This window comes from Anomaloglossus baeobatrachus, chromosome 5, assembly GCF_048569485.1.
Source record: "Anomaloglossus baeobatrachus isolate aAnoBae1 chromosome 5, aAnoBae1.hap1, whole genome shotgun sequence".
Taxonomy (NCBI): domain Eukaryota; kingdom Metazoa; phylum Chordata; class Amphibia; order Anura; family Aromobatidae; genus Anomaloglossus; species Anomaloglossus baeobatrachus.
The window spans coordinates 182,248,300-182,266,793 of record NC_134357.1 but is presented as its reverse complement, the minus strand read 5'-3'; the positions used below and the strand labels follow the sequence as shown (position 1 = coordinate 182,266,793).

The 18,494-nt window shown below is 46.6% G+C and overlaps 1 protein-coding gene across 1 annotated transcript in view; it reads left to right on the top strand.

Annotated features, from left to right (window-relative positions):
• LOC142309845 (DPY30 domain-containing protein 1-like) overlaps positions 1–4,997 on the top strand; it is a 67,598-nt gene extending 62,601 nt beyond the window's left edge. Inside the window, exon 6 of the transcript XR_012754012.1 lies at positions 4,897–4,997. The gene's annotated coding sequence lies outside the window, so the exon portion shown is untranslated. The remainder of the gene's footprint in view (positions 1–4,896) is intronic.
• Positions 4,998–18,494: the final 13,497 nt, after the last annotated feature.

Here is an 18,494-nt window from a genome sequence, read left to right as displayed (position 1 = left end):
TCCTGCTCAGGAGCCAGGCCCACTTGGGTGCCCCCGGCACCGGCTACGACTGGCCTCTCATACTGCCATGGGCCCCACCGATCAGTGGCCTGCTCCGCCTCTCTGCAGGTGTACACTGGCTGCTCCACAGCCGGGACGGGGTATTTGGTAGCGGCCAGCACCGTGGCCGGTGTAGACTTCCGGTCGGGTGCTGCCTCCGTTGCGGTCAAACTCTGGGCCGGATGGGATGTCGTCAGTGGTGCTGGAGCGATGGTGACAGCAAGGCCTGAGGGCTCAGTAGCTGGATCCTCCCCGTAGATGGTTCGGGCTTCGCTGCCACGGACTGAGGCAGTGGGTCGGTCAGGGCGTTGGCTGCGGACAGGGGCGACGAGGGAGACGGTGTAGCGGACAGGAGCAGGCCGGGTCCCTCAGCCAGATCGGCCGGTTTCTGGGGAACATAGGGGCATGGGTCACTGCTTACCCGCTCCTCCGAGATCATCTCCACTTCGCGCGCCCAGACAGCTGCAGCCAGGCCCTTCATCCCTGACGTCCACTTCGCCAGCATGAAGTGGGCTTGGGCCTGGATCTTCCGACACATCCTGCCGCGTTGGTGTCCAGGAACGGGTTTCTGCAGAGTCCTGGTGTCCTTGCACTCCACAGCGCTAGTTACATGCCGCCATTCTCGCCCGCTCCCCCTTGGTCTATTTTCTGGCACTCCTCTTTTAGGCCGGTAAGTTTCGTTTTGCGACTTCCGGCCTTGCTTTCCAGCCGTGTTTCCAGGGGGCGGGGCTTCGGCTTTCACGCCCTTTTCTCGGGGAAAGAGACTCTGGGCGGAAATCTTCGCGCCAAAAGATGGCGGCAAGTTGGCAGTTTCTGGAAATTTCGCAACGGATCACCGCTGACTTCAATACAAAGTGCACTTCCACAAGGTAAGCAGATGGGTATGTATCCTGTTCGTGACGCCAAAAATTTCGGGGTGTGCCGCCAGCCTGCCGCTCCTCAGGTCCGGGCCTTCCGGTGGGTGGCTCGAGGGTCTCCGGACCCGGGGGATCACGCGGACACTCCGAATGAATAGGGTTGGGGGGTGGTGAATGTAGGATGTATATGTACGGGCTGGGCCGTACTAGGTTCGTCACGCCACCCACGGTATGTGGTGAGTTTGGACACCACCGCTGCAATTACGGGGCACCCGGGGGGAGATGTTGTGCAGCAAGTTGTTAACCCCTCCGTGGGCAGGGATGGTGGCCCCGGGATCCATTGGGATTTGTTGGTGCAGGGAGATGGGCGACCGCAGGGTACTGGTGTACTCACTAGTGAAGGAAACACATGAGTCTCTGGTAAACCAAGGTGATGGTGGTCGGTGCCCGCAGCTGGCTGCATTCTGGTCCTCCACCCAGCTGGTGGTTTCTGTCTTTCTCCTGCACCTTTGTGTAATGGTGGACTGCCTGTGCTTGCAACTTCAGGAGTCCGCTCCCAGCTGGATGTGGCCTAAGGAGCCCTTGCCCACAGGCGCTGGCTCGTGGGATCCCTGAGCCATGGCGGTGGCCTTTTATCCCCCTCGGTGGGATGTTGCCTTCTATCAGGGCTTTGGGTGGGACAGGACCTCTTGTCCTGGCCTCAATCGGTTAATTAGCTGATTCCAGTCGCTTCTGGTTCCAGCTTCAGGGTCCGTGTACCCCCCTGTGTGCTCTGGTTTCCAAGTCGGTTCCCCGGGTCGGTACCGGCAGGCCACTACCCTGTCCCAGTCCTCCTCGGTTCCACCGAGCCGTCTTCTCGGCTCCTGCAGACGGAGACCGCCATCTGCTTCCTAGCCAAAGGCACCAGGGCTCCTACCCTGGTACCTGTCAGTTTACATCAGGCCTGACACACAGGCCTGACCTCCACTCCTGAACTCTGAAACTGCACTGTCATGTAGACTCACTGTTTTCCCACCCCTGGCTGTCTAGACTACTCGGTGGGCGTCTTCCAACCGCCTGGTTCCGCCCCCAGGTGTGTCCATCTAGCCCTGGGGGGGTGACTAGGGTTTTAAGGTTGGCTGATGTCACCTGTGAGGGAAAAGTGTAGTGCAGGGACCTATTTGTGACTACCTGGCTCGGCCAGGGTGTCACAATCACACCTTGGCTGTTGCACCAAGTAGACTGACATGAATCATGGCTCCAACACGAGAGATGTCAATTGAAACCAAGGAGAGGATTATTAAACTCTTAAAAGAGGGTAAATCATCACACAATGTTGCAAAAGATGTTGGTTGTCCAAAGTCAGCTGTGTCAAAAATCTGGATTAAATACAAACATCATGTGAAGGTTGTTAAAGGCAAACATACTGGTAGACCAAGGAAGACATCAATGAGTCAAGACAGGAAACTTAAAGCAATATGTCTCCAAAACAGGAAATGCATAACAAAACAAATGAGGAACGAATGGGAGGAAACTGGAGTCAATGTCTGTGACCAAACTATAAGAAACTGCCTTAAGGAAATGGGATTTACATACAGAAAAGCTAAACAAAAGCCATTATTAACACCTAAACAGAAAAAAACAAGGTTACAATGGGCTAAGGAAAAGCAATCATGGACTGTTGATGACTGGATGAAAGTCATATTCAGTGATGAATCGCAAATCTGTATTGGGCATGGTGACGATGCTGAAACTTTTGTTTGGTGTCATTCCAATGAGATTTATAAAGATGACTGCCTGAAGAGAACATGTAAGTTTCCACAGTCATTGATGATACAGGGTTGCATGTCAGGTAAGGAGATGGCTATCATTACATCTTCAATAAATGCACAAGTTTACATTGAAATTTTGGACACTTTTCTTATCACATCAATTGAAAGGATATTTGGGGATGATGAAATAATTTATCAAGATGATAATGCATCCTGCCATAGAGCAAAACTGTAAAAACATTCTTTGAAAGAAGACCCATAAGGGCAATGTCATGGCCTGCTTATAGTACAGATTTCAGTCCAACTGAAAATCTTTGGTGGAAGTTGAAGAAAATGGTTCATGACAAGGCTCCAACCTGCAAATCTGATTTGGCAACAGCAATCAGAGAAAGTTGGAGCCAGATTGATGAAGAGTACTGTTTATCACTCATTAAGTCCATGCCTCAGAGACTGCAAGCTGTTATACCAGCCAGAGGTGATGCAACAAAATACTAGTGATGTATTGGAGTGTTCTTTTGTTTGTTTGTTTATCATTATTCCATAATTCTTTCCTCATAATTGAGTGATTCCATAATTTATCCACCTGTTTGGTTATGAAAAGTAACCGTTACTGGCTAGCACATTATGTTTTCATGATTTTTTTTTAGTGTTTTTCTTAAAGCCAGAAAGTTGCCATTCGAAATTACTTTAATTTTATGCCATGTCTGTGATCTGCTTTTTTTAAACAAAAGTAAACAACTGAATGAACATCCACAGAGCCAGTTGTGTTATGATCCGGAACCATGGAAGATCACAATAGATCATTGGCAAAAAGGTGACATGAACATTGGCAACTAATCTGGCCACCATCCCCTTATTAACCATCAACAGTAGAAGTAGCTGAGGGGTGAAATAACATCCTATGCACCGCAAACCCAGATGGACAATTAGCTATCCTAAAGGAAGGAAAGATGAATAACTCTCTGCCTCAGAAATAGACCGCAAAAGGTATAGCAAGCCCCCCACATTCAAAGAATATGGTAATATAGGAAAATACAATTCACAGATGGATGATAGGATTAGCAAAGGTGAGGCCCCACTAACCTAATAGAAAAGGATAGGAAGGGGCTGATGGTGGCCAGAGAAAAACCCTACAAAAACCCAAATACCTGATAGTACAAAAAGGTCCTCAGATCGCACGATCTGCACTACGTCCTATATCAGTCGCTCTTGTCAAACCAATTATCAGAATACAGGAACAATTACAAATTCTTACATACATACATAGCTGCAGGGAGCTTCTCAGCTAAGCAACAAAGAGGGAAGATTCCTGCATGCAAATAAACTGACAATAAGCACAGTTAATGACAAACCCAGATAAGAACAAAAAGAACAAAACAACTAAGAAAGAACCAAGCACTTATCTTGGGTAGATGTGATCTGGAGCAAGATGAAAAGGCTGGTGAACTAAAGAACAAATGATAACCGGCTCAGACAGCCATTAAGCAAGAGCTTAAATAGGCAGAGAGTTAGCAATGGAAACGCCCATTGCTCCAGCACACCTGGTCTCTGTCCAAACCATTCCTGGCCACAAGAGGGAGCCTCACAGCAGCAAAAACATAACTGACATTCACAATACAGTTGATTCCATAATTTTTGCCAGGGGTTGTAGTTTCCTAAAATCCAGTCTTAAACTCCTTTAGAACAGATGGAAGCATTATTTTTAGATACCACAATGGTATTTTTAATTTGTGTTAATCATGAAAACCCCTTTAAACTTTTGTACTAATACTGTAATTACCATCTGCCAAGTGCTGGTTCCATGGATATGTGATGAATCACATCACTACGCTTTAGCTTGTAATTGCAAACACTGGGCTACCTGTAACAGGCACCTGAGGAGAAGGTGTTACGGGTAGAGCAAGGGTGTGGTCCGAGGCTTTCCTTGGGCAAAGATTCAGTTTGGCGTTCCCATTTCTTCTTAAGCTTATGGCTTAGGCAAGATGATGCAGCCATATCTTGGTCCTAGTGCAGCCACAACCTGATTTTTGTTTTTAGTTGACTTTTAGTTTATTTGATGGGTGACACAGCTGTTCTGCAGTATCTATTATCCTCTTTGTGTCACAAACTATTTTCGCTTTTGCATTTTCGCTTTTTTCCTCCTCTTCCTCCAAGAGCCATAATGTTTTATTTTTCCTTTGACTTAGATGTATGAGGACTTGTTTTTTGCATTATGAGTTATATCTTTGACACAATTAATTTTTCCATAGATTGTACAGAAAAAAAGAAGGAAGAATAATTCCACATGGAATGAAATAGTGAATTAAAATGCAATTCCAATATTGTTTTTTTTTAATTTTGTTTTATGGTATTCATTAAATGGTAAAAATGACCTGCTAGCATGATTCTCCAGGTCAGTATGATTACAGCGTGCAAAGATTTTTTTATTATTAGGATTATTTGAGTGGTAAAAAATTCTGAACTTTGTGTACATGCTCACTTGATCACTTTTCATGGCACTTTTTTTGAGAAGTATAGAAGTAGGGAAACATTTTGCCTCTTCTATTTTTTACAGCAGTTTACTATATGCGTCATTGAATTTTACAATTTTGCAAATGATACCTTAAGTGAAATGATGATGGATGTTTTTATTTGCAATGGTCGGAATTTGGAACATGTGTGTGTGTGAGTGTGTATATATATATATATATATATATATATATATATGCATCACCTTTTCCATGTTGCTGCACTACTACTAAGCTGTCTACCAGAAAGCTGTGACACACAACGATTTAACATTTTTGTTTTTTCCACCCTTTCTTCCAAAAGCCATAACTTTTTCTGGCAATATAGCCATATGAGGACTTGTACTTTTGAGTGACACCAGTCAATTTCCCACATATTGTCCGGGGAAAAGAGAAAAAAATTCCATGTGTGGTGGAATTGCGAAAAAAGTGAAATTCCACAATGGGTTGACCATGTTCACTAAATGGTAAAATTGACCTGGTAGTATGATTCTCCAGGTCAGTACGAGTTTGTGGATACCAAACATGTATAGTTTTATTTTTAATCAAGTGGTGAAAAGAAAAATTTGTCAAAAAAAAAAAAAAAACTGCGCTTTTGTTGTCATTTTCCAAGACCCATAGCATTCTTATTTTTTGGAATCTGGGGCTATTTGAGAGCTTATTTTTGCCTCTTGAGCTGACATTTTTATTGATACCATTTTTTAAAATTGTTCTATGTTTAGTGGGCTAAAAGGAGAGTGATTTTGAACTTGTGTTTTTTTATTTTTTTTCATATTTTGAAAAAACTTTTTTACACTTTTTCTTGTTGTTATTAGTTCCCTTAGGGAACTTGAAGCTCATGCACTCTGATTGCTTGTGCTGTTCAGAGCAGTACTTCAACATAGCTCTGAACAGCAGAAGTGCTGATATCCTGTGAGCCTGGGCGCTGTCACGTTGTAGGAGGGTGTCCGATGTCCTGCAAGCCCCTGTAGACGTCATGGTTATTATGTGTATAGGTATGTGAAATACTATTTATGTGTGTACTTTTCAGGTACACCGTTTTGCCAGCCACAACTAGGTGCCACTGATCCTTTAGCTTAGAAGAAAGCTTAGGGTTGAAGTGAAGTGACAGGGCTAAAGGAGTTAAAAGGGAACGAGGCCGGCCCTCAGTAAGGGGTTATGGCAGGGAGAACTGCCTGGTTCTAGTCAGATAGGGACACATGTGACTAGAGAGCAGTAGCTGTACCCAGGGCTGCCATCAGGGGATTACTAGTGTGACCTGTATAGGGCCCGGTGAAAAGAGGGGGGCCTGGCTGACAGCCCGAGTTCCTCCTCTTTCATTTCTCTGCTCCACAGGCCCCATGGGCAGGGAATGGGGATGTTGCACTGGCAGACATATTAAGTTGTAGCACCTGCAGTCTAGTGATGTGTCGGTCGTGAACGATTCGACACAAAGATCCGGCTCCCTGCTGTGACCGACAGGAACTGGATCACCAGTGAGACCCACTAAAATCTCTAAACGGCTGTTTTTGCCACTGAAACCCCGCCCACCCACGGCTAAATTCCGCCTACTCAACAATCTAATTGGTCGCTTGTAAGTGGGCGAGGTTTAGGGGGATTTTGGCGGCGTTACTATAATCTTAAATATGTGTTCACTTGGGGTGAACACATATTTAATAAGGAGCTGAGAACGATCTAAAAGATCTGGCTCTTTTTGGTGAGCGGAGCCATGGGAACCGGATCACCAAAAAGAGCCCGACTGCCCATCACTACTGCAGTCACATAGGGGCCCTAAGCGGGAGCGGGCCCCTAGAGCCTGAAAACGTGTTAACCCCTTAGTGACCTATGACGTACTAGTTATAAATAAGAAGGACACACAGGAAGAAGAGTTGCATTTTTGTCACAATATATATGATAATAAGAGTAAAGATCCCTTATATAGTGCAACCATTGACTACATATCCATACTGGACAAATCGTATAATAATACGTGGAGAAGAAGAGAAAGAACACGATCAACCGTCCATAAGGTGAAAAAGAATTCTTTATTGACCAGTGCTGAGTGGACACACAGATAAAATATTAAAACACCAAACAAGAACCAACCGGCAAGAGAAGGTCACAATAAGTACCAAACGCCAGACCCTGGAAAGGCATTAGATGGCAAATGATGATAAATATATCGGCATACGTGTAGATCTAAAAAAATGTAAACACATATGTATATCTCACACACCACATATGTATCCCAAATATAACTTTATACCACTAGTCCGTGTTGGAAACATTAGTAGCATCAAAAGGTCAAGCAGGCATGAAATGCTTGATCATATATATAATGTGGATGCGTGCTACAATAATAGCCAATGTTACAATTACTGCCTTCCAAAGTCTGGTACGATTCACGTGATTAAGATTATAATGGTGCACGCCACTATGTGCTGAGGGCCAACACTAGTGTGTTATATCTTCACCACTACATAAAGGGATACAACGGGGATGATGGCATGCATCCCATAGGAATAACTGGCTCAAGTGAGCCCATCACAAGTAATACAGGTAGTGGTAAATAATATATACACGCCTGTATGAGCCCAGAATGGCAAATAGTTTACTGCATATAGCAGGATGGAAAATAGTTAAGCCAAAAGGGTGAGCCTACCCAAAGATGGCGGTGGCTAATGCTAATACAAGCCCAAAGCGGCGACAGAATTAACCACAAGTGTGCATGAATGACGTGATTACGATTATAGTGATACACGCCACTATGTACTAAGGGCCAACATTTGTGTGCAAATCTTCATCACCACAACAAAGAATACAAGGGGGATGATGTCATACATCCCATAACATAATTGGCCCAAATGAGCCCGTCACATGTAATAAGAGTAGTGATGAACGACATATACACACCTGTATAAGCCCAAACCGGCAGGTAATTAACTGCCTATGGCAAGGTAAAATATAGTTAGGCCAAAGGATAGGCTCACCCAGAATGGCGGAGGTTAATGCTGATAATGCACAGAGCGGCAACAGGGCTTACCACGTGTGTGACAGGATATGGAGAGACCAAGCCGGAAGGTCCGCCTACCCGACGGCCGTTTCGGCAACCGCCTTCGTCAGGGGGCGTGGAGCTATGCTGTCAGGCGGCTCAGATAAGGAGAGCGTGTACCAATCAAGATCCGGCACCACTTTCGTGACGCATGCGTTGCCATAGCAGAACGCGACGCCAGCCGAACGCCGCATCAAGGGCCGGTGACGTCAGATCACACCATGTGATCCGACGACACCCGCCCCCTCAGACACAGCAATCCGGAGGACGCCGCGCGCAAGAACGGCACGCATGCGTTCAAGTGGTCCGCATGGGGATCGGTTGTAAAGCATGTAAAGAGTAATCATAATGCATAGTAAAGAGGGGATTCTCACAGAGATCATAATATGCATTAACAAATGACAAATAGGACACACATATGATAGATCACAGTTTGGATCTCAAAGCTATTAATTACAGCGTTCAGTAACCAACCAATATACTGATTGAGGAAAAACATACAGAACTATGGAGGTATCCGAACTATAATAGCAGAGGCATGATCATATAGCGGCAATAGTCAAGATAAGCAAAGGACCATATAGTTATAAACAAAGACCATATGGAATGTGACATATTGCATTACACGCACATAGAATACATATAAACAAAGTTTCTTCTGATATATATAATATGCATAAAAGAAGTACAAATCCAATTCCACATGCGTGATGATAAGCATGGGGAGGGAAAAAGGGAAGGGGGGGGGGGAAAGGAGGAAAATAGGGGGTGGGGGGGGGGGGGGGGGGTGTTAGGGGATAGGAAGGGGGAAAGGGGGTGGGGAGAGGGGGAGGATGAGGGAGCACGGTCCCTAGAGTCCCAATCTTCTGAGATCCAAAGTACATATGTCCGAATCGCAAGATCCAAGATACACGTTCATGACATTAATCAACGAGCCTATAAGAAACAGCATAGAAGAAGGTGAAAATTAAAACCAAATAAAAACAAGGACAAATCAGTGTGGATAAAAGATATGAGGAGACCACATAAGGAACAATATACACAAAAAGCGAGGCCTTAAACTATAGGAATGGAGAAAAACTGATATTCTCATTCAAACCCGATGGGTGTAGAGTTGAAAGTGTCCAGATCCATCGGGTTTCCATTTGTGCCAACCTTTTGCTGACCGGCCCACCCCTGATCGAGATATCAATAGAGTCGATGCCTTTGACTCTAAGTAGGGAGGCATCGCAATTGTGATATTCACGAAAGTGTTTGGGTAATGTCTTCAAAGAAGATAAATCTGTTTGTCCAGATGCTGCTATGATACCCAATACGTGTTCGCGAACACGTGTCTTAAGTTGGCGGGTGGTCAGTCCAATATAAATCTTGGAACAGGGACACGTGGCATAGTAAATCACAGCTTTTGTACTGCATGTTATAAACTTTTTTATACGATATTCCTTGCGTCCAGATGAATCTGTGAATGTGGTACTAGTATCAATATTAGGACAAGCGACACACCTGCCACATGGTGCACATCCCAGTCTAGGAGTGGTTCTAACCGTTTTAGTGAGGGTTTGCTGAGGATCGCCTTGATAGTGGCTATGAATCAGAGTATCATATAAGTTCTTTGCCCGCCGAAAGGTAACTTTAGGACGGGAGGGGAGAATTTTATTCAGAATGGGGTCGGCCTGCAAAATAGGCCAAGCATTTTGTAAACATTTTATCATGGGCACTGATTGGGCATGAAAGTTGGTAATAAAACGTACAGTATCGGTGTTCGGTTTGTCAGTACATTTATAGAGTGTAGATGCCCGGGTGGAATATTTGGCCCTATGATAGGCACGTTTAATCACCCTATTACCATAGCCTCTTTCTTTAAAGCGTTGCTACATATCAGTCGCTTGTTTTTCAAAGGCAGCATCAGTTGAACACACTCTTCTAAGCCGCAAAAATTGGCCAATGGGAATAGCGTTAATCATATGTCTAGGATGGGCGGAGGAGGCATGTAAAAGTGCATTCGTAGAAGTGGGTTTCCTGTACAAGTCAGTCTGGATGTGGTTGGTATTGTCCTTCATAAGGGTAACATCAAGAAACTCAACTTGTGTCTTAGACCATTGGTATGTAATTTTAATATTATAATTGTTTTGATTAAGGCGGAACATAAATTGGTGAAGGTCATCAATGAGTCCCTGCCAGATCAGGAAAATATTATAGTTCGGATACCTCCATAGTTCTGTATGTTTTTCCTCAATCAGTATATTGGTTGGTTACTGAACGCTGTAATTAATAGCTTTGAGATCCAAACTGTGATCTATCATATGTGTGTCCTATTTGTCATATGTTAATGCATATTATGATCTCTGTGAGAATCCCCTCTTTACTATGCATTATGATTACTCTTTACATGCTTTACAACCGATCCCCATGCGGACCACTTGAACGCATGCGTGCCGTTCTTGCGCGCGGCGTCCTCCGGATTGCTGTGTCTGAGGGGGCGGGTGTCGTCGGATCACATGGTGTGATCTGACGTCACCGGCCCTTGATGCGGCGTTCGGCTGGCGTCGCGTTCTGCTATGGCAACGCATGCGTCACGAAAGTGGTGCCGGATCTTGATTGGTACACGCTCTCCTTATCTGAGCCGCCTGACAGCATAGCCCCACCCCCCCTGACGAAGGCGGTTGCCGAAACGGCCGTCGGGTAGGCGGACCTTCCGGCTTGGTCTCTCCATATCCTGTCACACACGTGGTAAGCCCTGTTGCCGCTCCGTGCATTATCAGCATTAACCTCCGCCATTCTGGGTGAGCCTATCCTTTGGCCTAACTATATTTTACCTTGCCATAGGCAGTTAATTACCTGCCGGTTTGGGCTTATACAGGTGTGTATATGTCGTTCATCACTACTCTTATTACATGTGACGGGCTCATTTGGGCCAATTATGTTATGGGATGTATGACATCATCCCCCTTGTATTCTTTGTTGTGGTGATGAAGATTTGCACACAAATGTTGGCCCTTAGTACATAGTGGCGTGTATCACTATAATCGTAATCACGTCATTCATGCACACTTGTGGTTAATTCTGTCGCCGCTTTGGGCTTGTATTAGCATTAGCCACCGCCATCTTTGGGTAGGCTCACCCTTTTGGCTTAACTATTTTCCATCCTGCTATATGCAGTAAACTATTTGCCATTCTGGGCTCATACAGGCGTGTATATATTATTTACCACTACCTGTATTACTTGTGATGGGCTCACTTGAGCCAGTTATTCCTATGGGATGCATGCCATCATCCCCGTTGTATCCCTTTATGTAGTGGTGAAGATATAACACACTAGTGTTGGCCCTCAGCACATAGTGGCGTGCACCATTATAATCTTAATCACGTGAATCGTACCAGACTTTGGAAGGCAGTAATTGTAACATTGGCTATTATTGTAGCACGCATCCACATTATATATATGATCAAGCATTTCATGCCTGCTTGACCTTTTGATGCTACTAATGTTTCCAACACGGACTAGTGGTATAAAGTTATATTTGGGATACATATGTGGTGTGTGAGATATACATATGTGTTTACATTTTTTTAGATCTACACGTATGCCGATATATTTATCATCATTTGCCATCTAATGCCTTTCCAGGGTCTGGCGTTTGGTACTTATTGTGACCTTCTCTTGCCGGTTGGTTCTTGTTTGGTGTTTTAATATTTTATCTGTGTGTCCACTCAGCACTGGTCAATAAAGAATTCTTTTTCACCTTATGGACGGTTGATCGTGTTCTTTCTCTTCTTCTCTATGACGTACTAGGTACGTCATGGCTCCCTGGTTCTTAAGGACCCATGACGTACCCAGTACGTCATGGCGAGATAGCGGCCCCGGAGCCCCAGTGGCTTCGATGGCTTTGCAAAGATCTTAGAAAATAAAGGAGCGGGCAGCACTCTGCAGGTAGCTTCAGACAGCTTTATTTTTCGATGCTGACAGGTGTAACAGACATGAGGGAGTGGAGGGAGGGGAGCACGAGGACGACGGTACCGTTTCGCACCTCTAGGGGCGCTTTCACGGGTGATGGACCCGTGAAAGCGCCCCTAGAGGTGCGAAACGGTACCGTCGTCCTCGTGCTCCCCTCCCTCCACTCCCTCATGTCTGTTACACCTGTCAGCATCGAAAAATAAAGCTGTCTGAAGCTACCTGTAGAGTGCTGCCCGCTCCTTTATTTTCTATGAATTGACGGCTTCGTCTGGGCAATAGCACCACGGTTGAGACAGCAGCTTCCATCATACCAGGAATTTTTTCAGGATTGTGCCCGATGTCACAAAGCAACAACCACACTGCTTAGTGGTGAAACGAGATCATCTCACTACCTCTTGAAAGGGTAAGCAGTGCTGTGCACTTTTCCTTCTATGTTATTTGCAAAGATCTTAGATTCGGGGAGGAGGGGCCCTCTGCCTGACCTCAGGAGGGGTGGTGTCTCCCCCCCGGACCAAAGGAGGCTGTGATTGGCTGACGAACGCCGCTCAGCCAATCACAGCCATTGTAATGTTTCAGCCATTGAAAATAGCTGGAACATTGAAATCCAGCCATAATGCAGCTATAGCACCGATCATTGGCTGGAGCTGGGTGACCTCAGTTTCACCCGCCCCCAGCTCTGATTGGAGAGACCGGCCTTGTGACTGATCTCTCCAATCACTAGAGATAAGCAAACCGGTCGCGGTTCGGCTCGAGCTTGGTTCGCCGAACCGAGGTCTCGTTCGAGTTCGGTGAACCGGTTCGGTGAACCACTCGAACCCATAGGAAACAATGGGAGGCAATCACACACACATAAAAACACATTATAAATGTACACATACAGTTAATAAACATTGCCATAACACTTACCGGTGCCCGCGATGCGTCCTGCACTCTGTCTCCTGCCGCTATTCCTGCCGATAATCGCTGCGTCCTCCCGGTAACCAGCAGCACTGACGGACCTATGTGACGTAGTCAAATAGCATGTGACCAGACACGTGTCTGTTATCTCATTGTCACATGGTCACATGGCTAGACGTCATGTCCTGTCCTAGGTCCTGTCAGTGCATCTCCCAGTACGCGGTGATCATTTGTGTATCTCCGTGTACTGGCGAGATGCTCTGGCACACGGTCGTCTCCCCGTTCTGCTTCCCCGTTCCCTTAGTGACCGGCTGACACAGCCGGTCCATAACGGAGATCACTGTTGCCATAGCAACGCGCCTGTCAGAGGTGACGTCACCACTATTCAGCACGGAGCCTCTGATCACTCAGGCTGCACGGGAAGCAGCGTCCCTTCTCCCATGCTGTCTGATGGAGCAGAGCTGAATGTGTTGAAGGGGAAAGAAGACAGAAGACCATGGATCGTGGAGGGGTGAGAGGGAGTAATACACATGGAGTCTCTAAGTGTGTCTGTGTATTTATTTCTATTAAAGTATTTTAACTGTGTGTGGTGTCTTTTTTAACCCTTTTTTGGAGATTCTTAATGGCCAGGTCAAACTTGCCTGACATTAAGAATCTTTGGCTTAATACTACCTAGTAATTCAAAGCCAGTATTAACCCTTATTACCCAGCAAGCCACCGTCACCAGGGCTGTTGGAAGAGTTGGATACAGCGCCAGATGATGGCGCTTCTATGAAAGCGCCATTTTCTGGGGCGGCTGCAGACTGCAATTTGCAGCAGAGGCGCCCACAAACCTCGGGCTAACCTGTGCTGCGGATTCCAATCCCCAGCTGCCTAGTTGTACCTGGCTGGACACAAAAATGGGGCGAAGCTCATGTCATTTGTTTTTTAATTATTTAATGAAATTCATGAAATAATTAAAAAAAGGGCTTCCCTATATTTTAAGTTCCCAGCCGGGTACAAGTAGGCAGCTGGGGGTTGGGGGCAGCCCGTACCTGCCTGCTGTACCTGGCTAGCATACAAAAATATGGTGAAGCTCACGTCATTTTTTTTTTTTCGTTTTTTGGCAAAAAAAGTAAAAACTGCTTCCCTGGATTTTCCATTGCCAGTGAAGGTAACACCAAGCAGTGGGGTTAGTAGCCATTAGCTGCTTGGATTACCCATAGTTAGCAATACAAAAAATGCAGAGGGAGCCCATATATATTTTTTTTTAATTATTTATTTAAATAACTAAAAAGAAAAGGGCTTCCCTGTATTTTAATTGCCTGACATGACAGAACTGTAAAAATCAATCATTATTAAAAAAAATGACGTAGCGCCCCGCGGTATTTTTGATTCTCAGCGCAGATAAAGCAGACAGCTACGGGATGCCACCCACATCTGCCTGGCGTTACCTTGGCTGGCAATCAAAATACAGGGAAGCCCATTAATTTTTTTTATTTAAAAGAATAGTTTAAAAAAAATGACGTGGGGTCCCCCCATTTTTGATAGCTAGCTAGGGTAAAGCAGACGGCTGTAGCCTGAAAACCACAGCTGGCAGCTTTACCGTGGTTGGGCATCCAATGTGGAGGTCACCCCAGGCTCTTTTTTATAATTATTTTATAAATAATAATAATTACAAAAAAAAAGTAGGGTCCCCCCAAATTGGATCACCAGCCAAGGTAAAGCGGACAACTGTGGTCTGGTATTCTCAGGGTGGGAAGGTCCATAGTTATTGGCCCTTCACAGCCTAAAAATAGCAGGCCGCAGGTGCCCCAGAAGTGGTACATCCACTAGATGCGCCAATCCTGGCGCTTCACCCCAGCTCATCCCGTGCCCTGGTGCAGTGGCAAACAGGGTAATAAAGGGGGTTGATACTAGCTGTAAGGTCACCTGACATCAAGCCCAGCAGTTTGTGATGTCATGGCATCTTTCAGATACCTGACATCACAAGCTGTCAGTACTAACAAAAAAAATAGACAAAAAAAATGTATTTGAAAAAACACTCCCCAAAACATTCCCTCTTTCACCAATTTATTGTAAGAAAAAAAAAAGGCGGGTCCCACGATGACTCTGGACCATCTAGAATATGGGGGGACACGCTCAGGGAATGTATCCCCCATTTTCTAGGAGTGCAGACCCTCCATGTGAGGAGTGTGGGTGCAATGAATCTGCACCCACTCTCCCCGGGTCCACAGCAGCAGAGTCCATGTCGTAACGGTTGCTACCAAAGCTGCAATGCCCTGCTCATGAGAAAAGGGCATGTCTAATCAGGAGAACTATTCTACATTTCCAAATATTGGTATTTGCTGATATTATTGCTATTCCACCTACTATATATTGGGGATAGGATCTTGGAGATGGAATACCCCTTTAAGTCCAGTTATCCTGCTGAATGAATACTAAACAACAGAGCTCGCTATTTAGATGTGTTTCCTTGTGGCGTAGAATGGACTCTCATGTTTGGTAGTCGTTCAGCAGGGTAACTGTAAAATCAAATACCTCAATTTGGAAATGTAGTATAGCTCTCCTGATCAACTATGTTCCTTACCTCATGAGCAGGTCATTGCAGTAATAATTATAATAATAATTTATTCATTTATATAGCGCTATTAATTCCATAGCGCTTTACATACATTGGGAACACTGTCCCCATTGGGGCTCACAATCTAAATTCCCTATCTGTATGTGTTTGGAGTGTGTGAAGAAAACGGAGAACCCGCAGGAAACCCATGCAAACACGGGGAGAACATACAAACTCCTTGCAGTTGGTGTCCTTGATGGGAATTGAACCCAGGACCTCAGCACTGCAAGACTGCAGTGCTAACCACTGAGCCACAGTGCCACCCATTTAGCTTACTGATGCATAACCACCACTCACTGTGTCTGAACACAGGAAGCTGAGCTGACAGCCGCTCTGTGCATGCGGCAGCGTCTATTGTGAAGGAGAAGGCCGTGGGGGATCAACGCTGCACAGGTACCGTGGGACACCGTGGAACACCGGTGGGGTTATAGGGGGTGACCTGGCAGGGCCTGGGGAGGAGTTTTCTGTCGCATGTGTCATGGCACATGTGACAGAAATCAGAGGAGTAGGGTAAATGCGGCTGACACGCTGCTGTGCGCGTGGCGATCTTGGATTTCCGGGAGGGGGTCAGGGAGGAGATTTATCTCACATCTGACATGTTTGTTCATGCCAGATGGGAGATAAATATTTTTTTACCGACGCTGTCATTTACTGTAACGTGATCATTGGTATACGGTGTATACCGGTGATCACGTGAGCGGGGACCGGAAAAACCGGCGTAAATCATGATCTCCAGGGTCTCAGTACCCCCTGAAACACCGGAGATTTTCTGACGCTGGGGGGCGCTATTCACTTATTTCTGCCTGCTGTTTATAAACGGCAGACCAGAATAACGCTTCATTCACACGACTGATCCGTTTTTGGGGTCCGCAAAAAACGGTTCGTTTTTTTTACGGGTGCATCCGTGTGGCATCCGTTTCTGTTCTATATACGGTCCGTATGTCATCCGTGTGCCTTCTGTTTGCGTACTGAGAAAAAACAGAAGGAGGGAAAATACATAAATTTACCCAGGATCTGTGACGTCCTGGACCCCCAGGGGTCACAGGTAACAACACACAACACCAGACACACCCCCACCCCAGTGAGGCACCAGCAGCCAACAAGTCCTGACCGTCTCCCTCAGGTCTTGTCAGGCACACCAGGTGGGCGGAGCCAGGTGGATTGGCACGCCCTCCGAGGAGTCTGCTGGCCTGAGGCAGGGAAAGGACAAGTGAGTCGAGTGGGGAGAGGAGTAGTGAGAGGAGTAAAAGTGGCGAGCTGGGAGTCAGGGGCCTAGGACGGAGCCTAGGACCCCTTGGAACGGTCAGGCAGGCAGACGGTGGTGGCCGTCTACAGGAGTCCAGTCAGGGACTGAACTGCAGAACCGTAGGGATCGAGAAGAGGGTGGTGACCCTTCGGACCCGAACCGGGGAGCTAACAAGTCAACCAGAGCACCAGGCAGAGTACTCAGACCCCGTTCTAGCCCAGAAGCAACCGGGCTAAGACAATTCTACTGATTACGGTCTGGACCTCAGGGGTTCATTCCCACCCAAAGTCCCAATAGACAGCAACAGCCCACCGATTCCAGATAAGAACCACCGCCAAGGGCCAGAGATCCAAAGGGCCAGCGCCTGCGGGCAAAAGGACTCCTCCGGTACCCAAAAGCCGGGGAGCAGACTACCGTTGCTGAAGCATAGGAGTCACTATAGCAAATTTAAAGGTGCAGGAGAAAGGCGACATCACCAACCTCACTGGGGACACATGCAGCCGGCTGCGGGCACCGATCTACACCGAACTTGGTTTACCATTGACTCTGTGGGGTTTAATCGTGAGTACACCAGTGCCATCAGGCACCGCGCCGCAAGCGAGCCCCTGCGTCCTGCAAAAAGCGGTGGGCTTTTGCCACCTGGCCCTGGGACCAACAAACCCCCTACCCACGGAGGGGTCAACACCTAGCTGCGACCCAACACCGATCCCCGGATGAGCCCCCGCAGCCTCACCGCAGCGGTGGTGCCCATCACCTCACCACAACTCGTGGGTGGCGTCACGAACTGTTACCGGTCACCGCGGTTACGGCCGTGAAACCGTCCACCCCAAACCAAACAACCAAACCCCCCCCTTTCCAGAGCGACATGGCCCCCGGTCCGGAGGCGCTCGAGCCACCGACAATCTGAGCCCGGATCCGAGCGGCTCAGCAGAGAGCAGCCGAGCCCCCAGGGCGGTACAGATTCATAGCTTTAACCTACATGAGGCGGTCACATGTTCACTACAGTGCCATTTTCTACTGCTTTTCACAGCGTAGAGCGCTCTGGTGATTTTCTTTTGCTTGTACACTTCATATCAGTCTTTTCTGTCATTATAGTGGCAGAAAGACACATAATGTCCCACTCTCCTGCATTTTGTAATTTTGCACCCTTTGGTGCCTTTCATGTGGCACTAAGGGGTGCTTAGCCTTGTATTTAGCCAAAAAAATGAAAGAAAAAATGACGTGGGGTTCCACCTATTTTTGTAGCCAGCTAGGGTAAAGCAGATGGCTGCAGCCTGCAGACCACAGCTGGCAGCTTCACCTTGGCTGGTAATCCAAAACTGAGGGCACCCTACGCTGTTATTTTAAATTAAATGATTTAAAAAAAAAAACACTTGGGGGTCCCCCCAAAATTGGACTCTCCCCAGCCTAAAAATAGCAGGCCGCAGCTGCCCCAGAAGTGGCGCATCCATTAGATGCGCCAATCCTGGTTCTTCGCCCAAGCTCATCCCGTGCCCTGGTGCGGTGGCAAACGGGGTAATATATGGGGTTAATACCAGATGTGTAATGTCACCTGGCATCAAGCCCTGGGGTTCGTGAGGTCAGGCGTCTATCAGATACCCGACATCAC